This window comes from Panulirus ornatus, chromosome 43, assembly GCF_036320965.1.
Source record: "Panulirus ornatus isolate Po-2019 chromosome 43, ASM3632096v1, whole genome shotgun sequence".
NCBI lineage: Eukaryota > Metazoa > Arthropoda > Malacostraca > Decapoda > Palinuridae > Panulirus > Panulirus ornatus.
This window is the reverse complement of record NC_092266.1, coordinates 25112140-25126037: the sequence shown is the minus strand read 5'-3', so window position 1 is coordinate 25126037 and position 13898 is coordinate 25112140. Positions and strand designations below refer to the sequence as shown.

Genomic DNA, 13898 nt, shown 5'->3' with positions numbered 1-13898 from the left:
CTCACTTCCTGTATTTCAATTTCTAGAAGATGGGGCAGACGGAGGAGCCGAGCGGGGGAGTGCTTGGGCCGGGGTTCGAAATGTATGTGGATGGAACCAATATGTGACGAAAGAGAGAGAGAGAGAGAGAGAGAGAGAGAGAGAGAGAGAGTGTATTTAAGGAAAGAGATAAGTAGGTAGTGTATTGGAGGAAAGAAATCTGGATGGTCTGGCTCTGAGTGAAACAAAGCTTAAAGAAGAAGAAGAAGAAGAAGAAGAGGAGAAGGAGGAATGGTCTGGATATGTCCAGCGGTAAAGTCCAGGGGAGTGTTTGGCGAGAGAGCAAGAGCTGGTAGTAGGTCCATACGTTAGCCACGTTCAGGTGAACGGGTTTTCGGAGCATCCCTCCCATCACTGACAAGAGGCCCAGATTGCACCACCCGTATGACTCGGATGACGCAGTGTTACGCGTCTCGTGAGTACGTATCTCGTATCGTGCTCGTTGACCTTTTCCTTCCGGTCCGTTCCATCGGGAGTATATACCAACGTGGCCTTGGGGGTGGGGGCTCGTTGGTCGTGTCCACACACACACACACACACACACACACACACACACACACACTGCTCTTATGTTTTAACCTGAGGTGGATTCTCCGTTGCCCTCGCGTATAGTGTATGGCGTCTCGATATTATGAGTTACCTTATCACCGCCTTGTGGCGCGCTCAAACGCTCGCTACTGAAGTTCATCTTAAAAATTTTCGTGAGTGCATTTTTTTTTTCTTTCTTTTAGGATGTTGCGGAAAAGTGCCACCCTTTTTCTTTATTACTTTTATGGGTTTTCTGGCCCGTCACAACTTAGGAGAGTTGGTGCGCATGACAGCACGCTTTTTACGCAAGTTTTGGTGCTTCGCACGATCCGTTTTCCTATAAGTTTTGGAGGGTGGCGCGTAATTTTTTTTTCTTTCCTTAATACGAGTTTTAGCATACATCTCAGCCCATGTTTCATAGGAGCTTTGGCTAGCATCGTAACCCGCTTCCTCCACGAGTTTTTGCGAGCGTCATAGCCCTTCTCTTAAAAGTTCTTACGCGCACCCAACCCCTTTTTTTTTTTTCTAACAGGAATTTTGGCGCGCATCGCAATGCTTGTATATGATTTTAAGCCCGCGTCGCAACCCGGTTTTATGAAGCAAGTTTTGTTGCGCATTGCAAACGATTTTGTACGACTTTTGGGCGCGCACCACAGTCGATCGTATACATACATTCCATCATAATTTGATATGTTTGTGCATTTTGGTTTTTACGTATTTTGGCTCCGGTTCAAGCCACGACCCGACGTGATGCGCCTTTCGAATTCCAACCCCATTTAAGATCCCCTGTGGCGCTCACCCGAATGCTTTATGCACTCGGGATTGGACCGCGCCAAAAGCTGGATCAGATATGCTTATATTGACCCCGAGCTCTGGATAGATAGTTGTGACATAGCTGGTTTGGTCAGACGGGTTGTGCAAGTGGAGCCGGTTGTATGCATATCGCCCAGCGGGGCCGTCTCATTTGGCTCTTAATCATGCGTCAATTTTGTGGTTAGGTCAGCCTCCTTTTCCCCCCACCGCCCCCGCCTTTTTTTTGTTGATTACGACGACACCACGATCACTGAAGGGCACGATGGCCCGGCCCGTCATAACCTGACGACACAAGTCACAGCAAAAGGAGAAAGATGATGCGCCTGACGCGTTTCTGATTCGCTGAGAGAGAGAGAGAGAGAGAGAGAGAGAGAGAGAGAGAGAGAGAGACGTGGGCGTAGTAGTGCGGGATACCCCCTCGCCCTGGCAGGTAGTGGGTGTCTTATACGACAGCGCGGACTTGTAGAAGATACTACGAGTGTCGTTGTAGTGGCATGGATGTCTCTTTATTGTGCAGTTGTCCCGCCACTTACACTGTCGCGTGGGTGGCTCGCGCACTGCGACACTGGCGAGCGTTCACTGCGGCAGTGAAGAGTCGTACTCTGTATCACTGACCAGCCATACACTGTGGCACTGACCAGCCGTACACTGTGGCACTGACCAGCCGTACACTGTGGTACTGACCAGCCGTACACTGTGGTACTGACCAGCCATACACTGTGGCACTGACCAGCCGTGCACTGTGAAACTGACCAGCCGTAAACTGTGGCACTGACCAGCCATACACTGTGGCACTGACCAACCGTACGCTGTGGCACTGACCAGCCGTGCACTGCGGCACTGACCAGCCTTACGCTGTGGCACTGACCAGCCATACTCTGTGACACTGACCAGCCACACGCCGTGACACTGACGACTGTGAAATATTGAAGTTTCTAGGATGTTTTAAGATCACCATTAGAAGCCAAGGAGTTGAAGTGGTAATACAGTAGGGAATGGCTACTATGTACCCAGAGGGCATACGAGATGAGGTAGCTCGTTCGTCGGGCTGGGCGGGGCTGGGTGTGGCGAGAGGTGGTTACGGCGGTAAGGTTTTAACGCGTGGGAAAAGGTTGGAGGTGGAAGGCGTGTGTGGCATGGTATGTGTGGGAACGTGGGGTAAGGTTGCTAAGGAATATAGAGCGTGGCATTAGAGGCCTTTAAAACGCGGCGGCTGTGGGTTCTCAAAAGGCGCGGTGTTGGGGTGAGGTCGCGGTTTTGTATGGGGGGTGGGAGAAGTGTGCCTCGTTAGGTTCCGCGATCAAGATCCGAATCATCGAGCTGAGGGTTGGGCTGCTCTGTGTGTGTGTGTGCAGGTGAGAGGTGTAGCAGACATGGGCGGGGATGTGTTATGTCGAGGGGAGTCGTGGGAAGGGGTGGTGAGAGGCGGGGACATCCGGCCCGGCCAGTCGTACGTGTTGGTTCTCCCCCGCCCGTCACCTGGTTTGCGTGGGTGATAGTCTGGTTTGAGTGTGTCATTTCACAGGTTAACTCACAGACGACCACGAACACACACACACACACACACACACACACACACACACACCCGAATGGGTTCGAGTCCTAGGCGCGTCTTTCGGTCCACACCCTACCCAGGTGTTCATCCTTTTCCTGGGGCTGGTCGACAAATGGGCTCTTGGCTTAGGCTGGAGTGTGTGTTGTGTGTACTTACACACAGGAGCAAAGACATGGCACGTATATACAAGGTGAAGAGACGGGGCAACACCAGTTTATATATACCCCCGTTACACGCAGATCGTAATCAAACACGTGCAAATCATGTACAGGAACACAGAACCTTATGTACAAGCTCACGTATGTTTGGATGCGTATGTATGGACATATAGAAGACACAAGAAGCTGTCCTTCTCGTGTTGTTTGAAGATGTTCATGGTGAGGCGTTGGGGCGGTGGTTTATAGCCGATGGTAGGGAGTCAGATCATGGAGACCGAATGTCCCCCATTCGGTCGAGTGGTGATAGACTTTAAGCTGTTTTCCCACGTGACTTCAGGGCGTGTCGTGTGAACGTCCTTGGTGGCAGGGATGGAGGTTGGGGGGGGGGGGGGGGGAGACACAGAGATGCAGCATTAGGTGGGGGGAGGGAGAGGTTGGGGAAGGGGGGACCTTCAGGGACGCAAGTGTGGTTTTATCTCGTGAATTGTGTTGGTTCTCCTGCAGGTGGGAAGGTAGTGAGGGGCATCTCAGGTTATGGTAGGGACTCCACGACTTCTCTCTGTTCGCACCGGCAGTAGAGGATCATAGGGATGCTGAGGATAAGCAAGTTTGCTTCTCTCTCGGGCGTGGACGTTGTCGACTCGCTGGGTGCAGATAGGTAAGGCTCAGATGGCGTGAGTGTAGGGGACGAGAAATCCCAATTTCGCAGGATCGTTGTGATGACATTCGTTGGGGGTTTTAGAGTGACGGGAGCTGAAGACGGAAAGACTGTTTAGGATGACTGGGATTTAAGAAGACAGGATGTGCGAGATGGCAAAGGGCATGGAAGAGTTAGGGAGTGTTGGGGGTGGTGGCAGGATGTGTGAGGTGGTAGGGTTAGGGTGGGCTGTGTGTTGGTTAGGTGGGTGGCGCAGGCTGAGTCACGTGCGACTCGGCTACCGGCTTACGTGATTCTTCTATTCATTGTCTGTTGAGCTCCTGATCTTATCTTGTTTTGTTTTACTCCTATACATTTTTATTTCCAATCTTTCGTCCCGGTCCGGAGGAACACCGTGCACTGGGATGCGGCTGTGGGTAACGCTTGGCTCTTGTGTGGGTGAAATATGTCTTAAGCAGCAACGGTGAATTCCATGAATGTTATCCACATGCACTTTCGCCTCCGTTTACCTGCAGCATTTCCGGCCGGGTGCAGAGGCACCAGTTGCCAGTGTGACTGAATCTCGTACGAGTTCGCCAGGGTCTTGTTGCATCCCGCTTTGTCATGTGGTATGTTTTTGATGCACAGGGGATCGACAGCAACACAGGGAAGAGAACTAGGGCGACGATTAGCCCGGGGCGCGATCGTGCTGCGCTCGCCGTCAAGGTCGCCGGCGTGTTGCATCTCTTGACGCCTCTGATAGTAATGTGGACCTCGTGGAGGCCAGCCAGCAAGGTTCCTTTTATTGGACTAGCCATTCTCATCGTAGGGGCAGCGAAGGTTGTTAAGACCGTGCGGTCGTGGCTGGTCATGGCCGGGTGTAGAGCGGTGTGGACAGCCTGCGGTGGACGCGTCAAGGTCTCCTCCTCTCCACTCAGGCAGCCAGCCAGCCAGCCAGTCAGTCAGGTGGGCAAGGCACGGACATCCTGCCACGAGGGAACTTCTTATCTCTCGCGCAGTCCTTCTCAAGGCGCCTCTGGAGCTAGAGGCAGCCTGAGACTCTGGTGTTTTCGTGGAGTTGTTGCGATGGAAGTGCAGTTCCCAGCGGGGATAGAAACCTTCAGTGTGAGTCGCAGGTGTGACGAATTGAGTTGAGTAAGAAGGTGCGGAAGAGCTTGCCAGAGTTCAGGCTCTGACGTTACGCGGGTCGTGGGGAGCCACACATGTAGTGACTGCGTTAATGGTCTTGGTTAACAAGATGGCCGGCCAGTTAGAAGTGTTGGTGATCGATGTGTGGAGGCGATGTGACCTGTTCGTCAGTAAGACTACACAGAACTAGGTCAGGTGGTGAAGGTGGGAAGGAATGTGTGTGTGTGTGGTTACATCACGGGCTACTACTGGGCGGTAATCGTGTGTAGGGAAAGGTGGTGACGAAGGGAAAAAAAAATCATCTCCAGGAAAAGTAGTGTCGTGAGTTCGACGGTACGACGCTGAAGCACGACCTCCGAGGGTCACGTCAGTTGCCACCGCCATCATGCCCAAGTGTCAGACCGTCGTCGCTCCTCTGGGAGGTGTCATCACTCACTTCGCCGAACTGATGATGAATGTTTCGTCCTGTTCAGACGTCACCAGCAGGTGTACTCCTGACAAGTGGGGGAATGTTTGTGAAGGGGTGGATTACGGGGTGCGTTGAGCGGTGGACGAGGCGCCGTGGTGGTGGCGGTGGTGTCAGTAGCGAGGTAGTTAGGTGGGTGGCGTGGTTGGGAGGGGAGGAAAGGGGCGCCTTGATTTGACGCAACACTAAACTCGACAAAAACGGAGTCGACGCCACAATCTGGTGGGTGAACTTTGTTCCGGCTGGACGTGCTCGTGTGTCGGACATATCCAGCACATGTGTACGTGATAACTCCATTGTTGGACCCTTGTGAGCCGACACATCATTGGACACTGGTGTGTTCCGTGGAGTTGGCTTGTTGAAATGTTAAGGGAAGAGGGTCTCGGCGTGTTAAGTGAAGGGGGCAGTTGGTTGTTATATGAATGGGACGTTGTGAAGGGAAGGGGTTGCTCCTCGGAGTGTTTACAGAAGAGGCTGTGTGATTTTTAAGTTGAAGGGGCTGTCGAGTGTTTGGAAAAGGGATGTGGGATGTTGAGTGAAAGGGCTGAGGAGTGTTTAGAGAAAGTATATTAAGTAAACGTGAAAGAAAAGGATGTGTGATGTTATTAAAGTGAGGGGCAGTTTAGAGTCAAGTGAAAAGACAATGGATTGTAAAGATGCAGTGAATGTTTAGTGAAGGGGCAGTTAAATGTTCAGGGAAGTGGCAAGGGATGTCACTTGAAGGGGAAGCGGATTGTCAAGTGAAGTGAATTTAAGTGAAGTGTCGGTGAAACATTGTGTTAAGTAGCCGTGAAGTGAGGTAGTAATGGAAAGTTGGTGTTTACGTTTATTGAACTGAAATGGCAGTGTTAAATCTTTTCGGACGAATCATTGTTCTTCATATTTCCCTTACGAATCAGTGTTCTTCATTTTTTCATATGAACCAGTATTCTTCATATTTCCATGCGAACCAGTATTCTTCATACTTCCATACGAATTAATGGTCCTCCTCTTTTCTCTCTCCTTACGAATCAGTGTTCTTCATATTTCCTTACGAATCGGTGTTCTTCACCTTTCTTCACGAATAATTGTTCAGTATCTTCCGTTAAAAATCAGTGACCTTTATCTTTCCTCATGAATGAGCATTCTTCTTAAAAAAAGAAAAAAAAACTGTGCCTTACGAAACTGACAGTGCAACAGACTTTCAGTAACTGGTACCAGAAACAACGAATGACAATCGTGACGTTATTGATTACGTCCTTAACAAGTTAACATAATGTTGTGATCAATAATTAGCCTCTTAGTTCATGATCAATTACGAATGTAACAAGTTCATGAAATTTTGTCTGTGTGATCAGTATGATTAACCTCTTAGTTAACGATGAATTTAACCATTGGCAAGAAATGCGACATTTACCATCAGTGATAAGTAACGTCTACAAGCTTTAACCCTTAGTTACCTGCAGTGGTGGACGCTCAAGTTACGCAAAGTCACTTAGACAAGCGAGTACAGTCATTTAGACATGATATCCAAAGAGCGTGCGATTTATGTATATTTATAAAAAAAAAAGAAAATTCTCGCCATTGTGCTGTGTCATATACCCTTGAGACTATCTATGTTATGTACACCTCTGTTAGTATTAGTCGTTGCGTGCGTTGGGCGCCACTTTGTGAGTTACGGTTTGCGAGCGAGCGACCGTTCGTGCTTGATGGATAGGGTCGCTGGCGCATTTGTTCGCTGGACCTCCGTGTTGACATGCGATCAGCTATGAATTCCTGTGCAGCTCTCAAGCTGTATATAGGCCTTTTTGTTTTCGTTTGCGAAATGGGTGTTGTACTGTACCGCATTGTACCTGTTATTCTGCTGAATTTGTTCATAACGTACCGTGGCATGGAAAATGGAACACTTAAGTAAAGTGGTAGTATGTCGAGTGATGGTGTGATAAGTGGAGTTGCAGTAAAGTGAACAGTGATTCGAAGGTGAATTGAAGTGTTGTGTGTCTTTGAAGTTGGTGTCGAAGAAGTGATTGCTGATGTGTTTAGTGAAGTGCCAATGCAATGAAATCATTAGTGAAATGACTGCGAGTTGAAGTATTCGTGGACTAGAGTGTTCAGTGAAATAGCTTTGAGCTAAAGTGCTTAGAGACTAAGTGAGAGTGGAAAAGAAAATCGTTAAGTGTGTAGTGAAGTGCGTGTGATGTAAAGTGTTTCTTGTAGTGGTAGTGGAATAAAGTGTGCAGTGAAATAAGTGATGTGAGCATTCTTGTGTTCACTGAAGTCGTAGTAACCTGAGCATTGTTCATGTTAAGTGGCACTGAAGTGTGTAGTGAAGTGGGAGGGGGACTGATTATTGCTGCGGGCAGTGAAGTGCTTTTAGACAAAATCAGGTTCCTGAAGTGGTAGTGGAGTAAAGTGTTTGGTGAAGTGGGAGTGGACTGAACATGGATGTGTTAAAGTGACAAAATACTGAATGATTATGTGTTTCAGTAAAGTGTCAGTGGACTGAAGTGTACAGTGAAAAGGTACTCAAAGTGAACCATACGCTATTCAGTGAAGCTTTACTGGACTGCGTATTTCTTTTTAGCGAAGTGGCAGTGATTTGTGCATTATTATTCAGTGAAGTGGTAATGGACCAAAGATTGCTCGAGTAAAATTGTAATATACCGAATATTGTTGTATAGTGACATTGTAGTGTACCGAATATTGCTTTTTAGTGAAGTGACAGTCAACTGAATATTAATAGCATCTCAAGAAAAGTGCCGTGAAATGACAAGAGAAAATGATATTCAGTGAAATGGCAGTGTTCTTGGTGATATTCAGTGAATTTACGGTGGTATGACCTGTGCTTTAATTGAAGTGACGTAGACGAGACTTGTGTTTACTGAAGGGTTGTGAAGTGTGTTTACTGAAGGGTTGTGAAGTGTGTTTACTGAAAGGTAGTGAAGTGTGTTTACTGAAGGGTTGTGAAATGTGTTTACTGAAGGGTTGTGAAGTGTGTTTACTGAAGGGTTGTGAAATGTGTTGGTGAAGTGGCATTTGACAGAAGTGGTGTGTTTCGGGAAGTTGCATTCGACAGAGGTGCTATGTTTAGTGAAGTGGCAGTGAACCGAAATCTCATGTTCAGTGAATATGAATTTAAATGAAGTGTTGTGCTTAATGAAGTGGCTGGCAGTTAACGATTGTTGTGGATGGTGAAGTGGTGATCAACCAAAGCGTTGGGTGAAGTGGAAGTTGAGAGAAGTGTAATGCCCAGCGAAGTGGCGATTAATAAGTGTTATGGATTGTCAATGGCGGTTAAGTGAAGTGTTGTGTTTAGTGAAGTGAAAGTTAGCTGGTGCTGTGGTTGGTGAAGCGGCAGTTAAAACTGAAATGGTGTGCTGGAAAGGATCTGGTAACGGAAGTGTTGGTTGAAGTGAAAGTGAAGTGTTGTGTTTAGTGAAGTGGAATTTAACTGGTGTGGTTAGTAAAATGGAAGTTAACTGAAGTGTTGTGATTAGTGAAGTGGAAGTTGACCGAGGCGTGGTCAGTGAATTGGCAGTTAACTGAAGTGTTGGGTGTAGTGAAGCGGTGGTTAACAAAAGTGTTGTGTTTAGTGGAGCGGCATTTAAGTGAGGTGCTGTTTTTAGTGAAGTGGAAGTTAACTGAACTATTCTATTTTGTGAAGTGAAAGTTAACCTAAGTGTTAGAGTTTCGTGACGCGGAAGTTAACGGAAGTGTTGCATTTAGTGTAGTAGCAGTTCAGTGGAGTGTTTAATGAAATGGAAGTGGACTGAAGTGTTTTCAAGTGTATTGGAAGTTAAATGAAGTTTTGAATTTCAAGTGGAAATGGATTTTTGTTGTGTTTAGTAAGTGGAAGTGAAGTGACGTTTTCCATTTTGTGAAATTGACTGAAGCGGTGTGTTTGGTGAAGTGGGTGTGGGCCGGAGTGTTGTCTTTGGCAAAGCGGCGTTTGACTGAAGTGGGAATGGACTGGATGGTGTGTATAATGAAGTGTTGGTTGGCCGAGCTGTTGTGTCGGGTGAAGTGCTTAGTAGACTGAAGTGAGTTCACTGCACTTGTTTTCACTGCAGTGGCAATAGACTGACTCCTTCATCACTTGCAGTGGCAATAGACTGAGTCTTTCTTCATTTGCTGTGGCAATAGACTGAGTCTTTCTTCACTTACTGTGGCAATAGACTGAGTCTTTCTTCACTTGCAGTGGCAATAGACTTGAGTCTTCACTTACTGTGGCAATAGACTGAGTCTTTCTTCACTTGCAGTGGCAATAGACTGAGTCTTTCTTCACTTGCAGTGGCAATAGACTTGAGTCTTTCTTCACTTGCAGTGGCAATAGACTGAGTGTTTCTTCTTGCTGTGGCAATAGACTCCAGGAGAGTGACACTGTCTGTACATTTAGTCGCGCTCGGTGAAGTTGGAGATCACAGTTTTCCTGTTGTCCCGCAGTGGCATTCTTGTGTGTCTGAGAGAGAGAGAGAGAGAGAGAGAGAGAGAGAGAGAGAGAGAGAGAGAGAGAGAGAGAGAGAGAGAGAATGGCGGTACAGTGACGAATGGTTACGGGTAAGGAATGCGAAGTGATGTAGAATAAGCTAGAGAGAAAAGAAGTGTGTGTGTGTGTGTGTGTGTGTGTGCGTGTGGAGGTGTGTGGGTGTGTGTGTGTGGAGGTGTTGATGTGCATGTGTGTGTGTGGAGGTGTAGTTGTGTGGGTGTGAGTGTGTGTGTGTAGGTGTAGTTGTGTGTGTGTGTGTGTGGAGGTGTGTGTGTGTGTGTGTGGCGGTGTAGTTGTGTGTTTGTGTGTGTGTGTGTGTGTGTGTAGGTGTAGTTTGTGTGTGTAGGTGTAGTTGTGTGGGTGTAGTTGTGTGTGTGTGTGTGGGTGTAGTGGTGTGCGGGGAGAGTGGTACTGATTGCAACGCGCCGGTGATGCCGGTGTGTAGTGTTGCCCCCAAGTCGGAGGTGATTTTTCTTTTTTAAAAGCATTTAATTAGGCTCCTCTAGTACGTTGTTAAAGGTCGTTGGGCTCGACGGTACGACTCGTGGAACACGACCTGCGACCCTTCGTGGCCTGGTCTTTGACTTGACCCGCCAAGGAGTACATGTCAAGGACCAGACCACCTTTCCTAGAGGTCGAACCGTCGGTGCTCAAGAGTCGTACGTGCCGTACTCAGTGATCGTACCGTCGTGTTTAAGGATCGTACGTCGTGCTCGAGAGTCGTTCTCGTCGTGCTCAAGGGTCGTGCTTAAGGATTGTTCTGTCGTGCTCAAGGGGTCGTACCGTCGTGCTCAAGGGTCGCACTCGCTCGTCGTGCTTAAGGGGTCGTACTGGTCGTGCGCACGGGGTTTAACCGAACGTGAAACTCTGTTATTACGTCACCAGGAAGAAATACACACACACACACACACACACACACACACACATACGGGTTAGGTCGACACAGGCCGTCACACTCAAGGTCGCTGGCTCTCTCTCTCTCTCTCTCTCTCTCTCTCTCTCTCTCTCTCTCTCTCTCTCTCTCTCTCTCTCTCTCCCCGTGCTTCTCCGTACTGTCTTGCACAATCACTTCTGAGATGTTCTTCTCGCTCGTGTCGAAAACGTTCGTCCTGAACTCCATTTTCTCCTCGGAGCTTCGACTCTCTCTAGGTGGTGGTGTGGAGGGGGTCGTGCGTGTGTCACCCACTACCAGTCTTCGTCGTACGCGAGGCTGCCGCAACGGACGTACGGGTCTCGTCATAACGTCGTAATCCCGCGGTTGATAACGGCGTGTCACAGAATAACGCGTGGTGGTGGTTGAGGGTACAACCCGGTGTTCATTGGTGTAGTATCGGAGGTAGGGAGAGTGTGTGTGTGTGTGTGTGTGTCGTCGTTTTCTAATACTATCGCCCAGAATGACCACATATCCTCTGCGCCGGGTGTCGCCTCACGTGTGTATGTGTGTGTGTGTGTGTGTGATCGCTGTGCGAGAGAGAGAGAGAGTGCGTTTTTTTTTGTGACAACGCTTGTATGTACGTTTGTAACGAGTTTGCATGCGCTTTGCGGGCATATTTGTGCTTCCGTGTGCGCATTTCCCTCTCTACAAGTGTGTTCTCCTGCTTATGGCTTGCTGTTCAGTGGTGTTGGTATGTGTGCTTGCTCAGGCGTGTTCAGTGGTGTTGGTGTGTGTGCTTGCTCAGGCGTGTTCAGTGGTGTTGGTGTGTGTGCTTGCTCAGACGTGTTCAGTGGCTGTATATGTGTGTGTTTTGCGGGTGGTTTTTGCGTGCGCGTGTGTGTACGTACATTTTCCTACCCGTGTGCGTGTTTCTGGCTTCATGTTTGTGTCCGTGTACTTGTTTATGCGCGTATTAGTGGCTGTATATACATGTACGTGTCTGTTCGTGTATGTACTTGTGTGAGGTAATCTCTTTGTACTGTTCAATGGGGGGGCGGGGGGGAAGGGTGCATACGCTCACATTTGTTTACTTGCACTCCTCTCTCTCTCTCTCTCTCTCTCTCTCTCTCTCTCTCTCTCTCTCTCTCTCTCTCTCTCTCTCTCTCTTTGTAGTCGTTTTATCCTGTGCGTCTCTCTGTCGTGTACACTGACTGGCGGAACACAGTCAAATGGAACAGCACACTGAGGCTCTTCGTTTCACACGTGGTTACAGAGCTTTTGTACATGTTTGTTACGAGATGTGTGCATAGAGTGCTTGTTAACGTGTGTCTCAACCCCGTTTCGTAGGCTGGAACTCTCTTTCAAGTCATGTGCTGATGATGACCTTACGAAACTCTCCGTCGCTCCCGCATCGTCATCGCGTGCTTACGTCGTGGGGCCCCTCGCCGACAGTGTCGCAGTTGATGCGATCACAGGTGTTAGGGCCTGAGGGGGGAGCAGATGATATACACACGCTTGGATGCGACGCTGGAGTTGTAAGCTTTCGCAGGCGTGCCACGAGGTGTCCATGTAGCTGATTGGCCTCAGTCGGAGAGAGAGAGAGAGAGAGAGAGAGAGAGAGAGAGAGAGAGAGAGAGAGAGAGAGAGAGAAGGCTGGGATCACCCAATAGCTGATAGGAGATTGCAGCTTTGCCCGTGGCCACAACGCCATGATGATAAGCCCGATAAGGAAAGTGGTGTGTGTGTGTGTGTGTGTGTGTGTGTGTGTGTTCAGCCGAAGCCTCTACTCCAAGGCTTGTGTTGGGGGGGGAGGGCGGGGTAGAGTTTGCCTTAGATTGTCGAGGAGTGAAGATGTGTACAATCCTGCCCATGGGTACGATGGCAGTGGCCGTGAACGTAACGTTACGACACTCTGTGGGCACGACGGTACAACCCTCGAGTATTATGGTGTGGTGGTTTGACCCCCACCCACCCCACACCCCCCTGCCCTGACCTAAGGGGCCAATGAGGTGGTGGTGGTTTGGGGGGTCTCATAGTTGCGGTTACGTTGTTGTGACGAGCCTTCCACGCTTGAATATGATCACGTCAGGTGTCGTAGTCGGCTGGTGAAGCAGATGGCCATCATTTGAGTGATGACTATGGTGCGTTGGTAGGGTACACCCAGGGAAATCGGTCACCTTCACGTATGTGTACGATGTGGGTTTCAAAATGAACGTCACGACACTCCCGTTGTCTCTGTAGCGTCAGTCAGTGCGATGCGCATTCAAAATAGTTTGAAAGGCTCTGTGCTCTACATTAAGTACTTCGTCTAAAAACACATTGAGAAATCTGATCGTGTATATGTAAGGCATGGCCACCGATATGAGGCAAGACCCAAGAGCATTTGTCAAAATCCGTCGTCCTTTGTGTCATATTGTTTAACACAAAAATGTAAAGATTTTTTTTGGGGGGTGGGGGAATGTGTGAGTGTACACGCGCGTTTGTACTGACGTGGCATATGGCGCGTTGGTAGGTTAATTCGCGTTGTGTTCAGCACTGACCTGACTGGTGCGTTGTTAGGCACACGCGCGTTGATGCTGGCTTGACCTGTGGTGCGTTACCGGTCGTTTCCAGGGTTTATGAACTGGGTTTACGAAGGACGTGATCAACGATGATTAAGTCATTGTCGATGGCTGTGATTACTCCTCCGTGGTTATTAGTGCCGAGATGAGGTTTTAATGATCGCGTGGTGATTAACCTTTATTGAATCATATGCGAAGATGAGCCTCTTCTTATTGGTCTGCGGTGATTAGCCAGTGGTGATTAGTGTGCGATGATTGGTCCGTAGGGAATACTCCGATGATTGGTTTGTTCGCATTATTCTGTGATGATTAGTCTGCAGGGACTAACTAGTCTGCGTGTATGATTGGTCCGTGGTGATTATTTAAGATGATTAATCGTCTTCGTTTATGACCCTGTGGTGAGGTGAGGTGTTTTCCCTGGTCAATCGTGGCGTAGTGCGCGCCGGGTTCTCTGCCTAGAAGAAATGGTGTTTTAACAAAATTTTCGTTTTACGTGGAAGTTTGTGTTTATCGTAGGTTTTGTGCAAAGTGTGTGTGTGTGTGTGTGTGTGTGTGTGTGTGTAATAACTGCTGTAAGCAAGTGTCTTGAGAACGCTGGTGAGGTTGAGGGGCTGCTACAGGCAAGTGCTTGGGAACTTTGGTTGGTGTGTGTG

General features: G+C 48.6%; 1 protein-coding gene across 5 annotated transcripts in view; it reads left to right on the top strand.

Annotated features, from left to right (window-relative positions):
* PDZ-GEF (PDZ domain-containing guanine nucleotide exchange factor) overlaps positions 1 to 13898 on the top strand; it is a 467784-nt gene that overhangs the window by 56630 nt on the left and 397256 nt on the right. The window lies entirely within an intron of this gene.